This window comes from Lactuca serriola, chromosome 8 (genome assembly GCF_051521515.1).
Source record: "Lactuca serriola cultivar US96UC23 chromosome 8, Lser_US96UC23_V15, whole genome shotgun sequence".
Classification (NCBI taxonomy): Eukaryota; Viridiplantae; Streptophyta; class Magnoliopsida; order Asterales; family Asteraceae; genus Lactuca; species Lactuca serriola.
In genome coordinates this window covers 286,661,753-286,667,302 of record NC_136415.1, presented here as the reverse complement: position 1 = coordinate 286,667,302, position 5,550 = coordinate 286,661,753, and the positions used below count along the sequence as shown (strand labels likewise).

Sequence of the window (5,550 nt, the reverse complement as noted above, 5' to 3'; positions counted from 1 at the left end):
GGACCAATCATTTTAGTTATTTTAAGAAAGTAATTAATGCATATTACATGTTGAAGATATAATAGTTATCCGTGCTTGTGTGATATCTGTGATCTGTGTTATCTGATGCTAGTATTAGTAAATATTTGGTATCACTTCATTATTGTGCTCACATGTAGTATACAACGAACTCCAGGAGTTTTGAAGTTAGATATTATGGTATCCGTTTTGAACCAGTTGTAATACGGGAAATGTTTGATATGTGTGTTATCTCTTTTGGTGAGCACAATTTTCCTATGACATTGATTTGTTTGAGGATTATAATTTGATGAGGCGACTTAGGAGCAAAATTGATGCAACTATTTAGAGATTCCGAGGACGGAATCATTTTAAGGAGGGTAGAATTGTAACGACCCAAAAACCTCTTTATTAACAATGTAAGTCTTCCGTTATATAGGATTAAGTAGTACGTATTTTTCATGTCAGATTATAAGCTTATTATATAATAACATGATCAAAAAGAGATTAATTACGATTTAAAAGATTTAGTTAATATTTAAATTATTATCTAGGATTTAATTAGTAATTGAAAAAAAATTTAAGGATGGTTATTATATTTTTTTTATTTAAATCCAATTAAACGATTGTAAAAGAAAAAGAGGAAATCATATATGGTTAGGGTCATTATTAAAAGAAGTATTCAAGATAAGGGTATCTAATTGTAAATTACAATTCAATTGGTGAATTGAATTTACAATTCAATTGGTGAATTGAATTATCTACGTAACTCACGGTTGCATATTAGTTTTAAATAACCCTACGGAGGTTAAGGAAACTGCCGCAACCTATCTCTTCTTCTTTGTTTCCGTTACCATATCGATTCGCATACTTCCCCTACACCCCAAATACACCGATCAAACCCCCTCCTTGGGACTGCCATATTTGCGTCGACCAGAGGAAAAAATAGGGAGAAAAGCAAGTGTGAACGAGATAGTAAAACAAAAGAGAGTGAGACTAGAGAAAAGGGAAGTTCGAGAGTGTGGTTATCTTTGGGACGTGACCAGGTCCTTCGAGAGTGGAAGAAGAGAACCGCCAACTGGTAATTTTTATCCTATCGCATTTCCTTGTGAATTCGACTACATGTGGTCTTCCCATTTTTCTTTATTTCCCTGTTTATAAAACTTACTGTTGATTTTATTTTGATCCAATCAAATGTATTTTCTAAACTCAAATACAGATCACCTACATGTAATAATCGAAGTGTTTCCATGGTTTTATCTTCCCTTAGCCTTAAGGAATCACGAAATATTGAGGCTACTAATTTAGTGCACCAAGTTCCCTTTACTTTGTTGCCTGCAAGTAAAAGTTTGTTACGTTAATAATCCCTTTCTCTTGATTTACTATGATGCCCCACTCCATCTTTTGCTAGTCACAAGGAAATTATATGTAATTAACGTAGGTGAGTTGTGGCTTCATACGAATCGTACCCAGACATAATACATATGTAGGCTACTGGTGCAGTGGTGCTATGCAATTATGATAAGAATTGTAATGGTTTATACTTGTGATTGATAAGAACTAAACGAATCGGTAAGCCATGGTCATCATGGATTCTTAGTCAGCAACTGAGTTGGAGCCATTCAATTAAAGACCATTTAGACGATATTATACTTATTTCTTTTACTTGTTTCCATCGTGGATTAGGGATTAAAACACCAAACAAGACAAGATTATTAAAAGCATGTTGAACATCAATTAGGAAATTCTATATATCATGTTTCAATATATAGACATTTATTATTAATAAATAAATATTATTATTAATAAATATAGACATTTATTATTAAATCGTTTAATAAATAAATATTATCTTTAAATCTTTTCAAAAATCATTTACCCTTATCATTTTAAAAACAATCATTTAATTTAATCTTATCAAAAAGGATTTGATTAATTTATTTTTGATATATATTTTTATTTAATATAAAATCACAATAATATTTTCCAATTATATCTCTATATTTGTTAACCAACTTTAATTCATTATTATCTTTACCAATATTCTTTATTATTATTATCTTTACTAGTACTTTTATAAATGCTTGAATAACTCTATTTGCTAGTGTTGTTTACAAAACTTTTATTTACATATGCTCAACAAATGTTAAAATAAACATTGCTTATTTTTGATTTATTACCATATCACATTAGACAAGCCTCACAACTACAAATGCATTCATTAAAATTAATAGGATATATGTTTTTTTAAATTGTTATACTAATTATTTTAAATTAATATATACTTTTATTTTAATATTTGACATATGCTATGTATGTTAGAACATTTAATATAATTATATCCTATAGAATATGATATAATTTTTAAATCCATGTATAGGTTAAAAATCTATATAGTACACATGTTGATAACATCAATAAACAAAATAACATCGTAATTTGAAAATATGTTGCTATAAATAACAGAAGTTGTTCATGTAACTATTTTTTGCTAATAATTTCTTTATAGATTTTAGAACTCAATAAAATTATATATTTTCGGACATAACCCTAAAATAACAATCAAAATTATAAGTTTATTCATAACCCAAAAATAACAAAATATACTTTGAAATTAAAATATATATATATATATATATATATATATATATATATATATATAATAGTTAAATAATAAATTTCAAAGACATAAACATACCTACCACATTCAACATATTTTATAAAAGTTTATAATTATGTAATATAAATATTATCTTATGTAATACTATTGTAATGAAAAAAATATAAATTATATGTTTGTTAAACCAAATTAATAAAAAGGATGTATTTGATAATTTATATAAATTAAAATAATGAATATATTTTTTTAGATTAAAAATAAAGTAAAAAATGAATAAAGGTCGGTGATGAAACATTATTACCCGATAAAGGTTTAAAAATTATTTAAACCCATATTTACAATTTTTTACTATTTTCCCCATTTTTTTTACTTCCGAAAAAATGAAAGTGGATTGGCAATACTAATACTCAAGAATATTAATAAACTTCATTGGTTTGGCGTTAGAAAAGTAAAAAATGAATAAACATTATTTACCCGATAAATGTTTAAACATTATTTACCCCATATTTACATCTTTACTATTTACCCCATTTTTTTGCTTTGGAAAAAATGAAAGTGGATTGGCGATGCTAATGCTCAAAAATATTAATAAATTTCACTGGTTTGGCGTTAGAAAAGAAGAGTCTGTAAATTCAGGAACACATTTAGCAATTTTGGTGCCTTGGTGGTCAATTTTCAAAAGTCAAAAGAAAAGGTGGTCTTTGGGTGATAAATACTCTGATAAAGAGGTCATTTTACCGAATAACTATACAACGCAACGGTATTACTTATTGGATTAATTATTTGTAAAGATGAACACAATACATACTTTATTAAAAGTTTCATATAAATGTAATTGCATTTATATGACGTTAAAAGCCTCGTTATTTAAAATCAAATAAAGAGATTGATTTCAAGGGGTCTAGGGAAGTAATTTCAGTAAAATCAAATATACCAGGAGACAGGTAACATCGATGCAATGGTAGACACATCGAGCTGTTAAATACTGGCGATAAAAATACTTAATTTATGCTCCGGAAACTTGAATTTCTCTCATTTGAAAGTGAGAGAGTTCACCATAATGAAGCAACAAAACATAAACTAAATCAAGTAAACGAATGTGCTTTCGATGTAGAGAATAAAGATGTTCCAAAACCACAAAAGATCAGACTACAGGTTAAGTATTGTAGACTTTATAAAGAACGGATAAATCCGGTGGCTGTTGGAGGTTTAATTTATGCTTTCGTTGACACGTCCGCCGGGAGCCGGCAAACGTAACGCCTATCAAAAGCAACGACAAACGCACATCGTAATACAAAGGAAATAAACAGAGATTTTAAATTACCGGCGAACTGTGGAGGCGGAAGGCGTCCTGTAAGTCGTTGGAGAGCGATGGAAGGGATTAGTCCAGGTCTAGGGTTTTATAGACGCGCACACGATAAATGACCTAAAAGGAAGAGACCCACTTGCTATTTGGGCCTTTACATGTAACCTCACGATCACGAAGTTGTCTTTTGGGTTAAATTTCAAGGGTAATAAATATAAAACAACATATATGGGCCGATGCGTAATCCAATTTTTATTTATAAAAAAAATACTTAAATCTTTACAAAAGTTTTATTATGACCATTATTATAACATATAAATACATGCAATGTTCCATTTTTGTTGTTCTAACAAGTTTATTGATGTTGCTTCCATCGAATGGTACTTAAGCTCTTCCAAGTAGTACTTGATTTGGTCGCCATGGTTCTTACCTAGCAGCCTCGAGACATCACATGTTCGTTTGGTATGGTTTTGGTTTGTCCGATTGCCTTTTTGAGATAGACAATCTCTTTTGTGAACTGTTTATCAAGTTTCTCCCACTCATGAACTCGCTTTTTCTTAGCTTCGAAGAATAACCGCATAAATTTTGTAAAGCATCACCCACGTTCGAAATAATAATAAACTATGTTTCGGATGCTTTAACATCTTGGACTATTGATAAGATGAGGTCCATTATTTCCTCCAATTGTCTGACTTTGTTTCGGACACACTAGACACTAGATTTCATGGCTTCTTTGTGCTTTGGTGAATGTTTTTTTGTGGATACATAAGATGATTCAGTTGGTTGGTTTTCTTTTGGCTTAGAGTATTGTGAATGTGTTAGTCGTGGCTTGACTTGGGTTTCATAAAAATGTGTTGTTGTGGATATGTGGATGTGGACACGACGATTGGATAATACTTAAATTATCTTTAGTGGAGAATTAAGTTCTACTGATCATGTGTTCTGCATAGTCTTTTTATGTCTTTTTTGATGGGTTTCGAGCCTCTTTAGATCAAACAAATGGCAGCGGAAACGACAAACAATTATGATCTAAACTTGAAATCTATAGGATCTAAACTCACTAATCTATGTAACTTAGTAGAACTCTTAAGTAAAACATACATTTTATTTCTTAGATAATTTCTTCTTTTGTCAAGCCAGTGGATTGAACTAAAGAACCCAAAAGAGAGATCACTTTATGTGATCGCACCCAAGATGCAAACAAGAAGTAGATCCAAGTTATCCTCGAACTTCAGGCACAAAACATAATCGAAGTCTCGATTATGTTGTTAGGCCATGTCGTGGGGATTAGATAGTCACTGTGACATCCCCCTTTCACGGCCAAAAAAGATCGGTTTAGTTTGTGCTTTATAAAAATCAGAGTGCCTCTTTTAATAAAAATGTTGCAGAATTTGTTCCCAGAAAAACATGATAAATGTGTTATCAAAGCATTTCCGAAGAAATGTATTTTAGTCCTTTTAAAACTTTGGGATGTCATCGTCAATATAGAAACATAAGCATAAACAAAACTTACATTTATTTACACTAGTGATCTATATCTCTTTTAAATCTCTTAGTGTAAAGTAGTTTCATATCGATACCTGTGATACAAATAAGCTTGAGTGGGTCAGGTTGGGAAACCTGGTGA

General features: G+C 30.2%; 1 long non-coding RNA gene and 1 other non-coding gene across 2 annotated transcripts; both read right to left on the bottom strand.

Annotated features, from left to right (window-relative positions):
* Positions 1 to 649: 649 nt before the first annotated feature.
* LOC145070938 (uncharacterized) lies at positions 650 to 4,069 on the bottom strand. Its single transcript, XR_013690152.1, has 3 exons — positions 3,942 to 4,069; positions 1,226 to 1,332; positions 650 to 1,148 (listed from the first exon to the last, which is right to left on the bottom strand). It is a non-coding gene; the product is annotated as an uncharacterized LOC145070938 (long non-coding RNA).
* On the bottom strand, positions 3,544 to 3,687 carry LOC145071778 (small nucleolar RNA snoR137). The gene has a single exon (XR_013690784.1). It is a non-coding gene; the product is annotated as a small nucleolar RNA snoR137 (small nucleolar RNA).
* Positions 4,070 to 5,550: the final 1,481 nt, after the last annotated feature.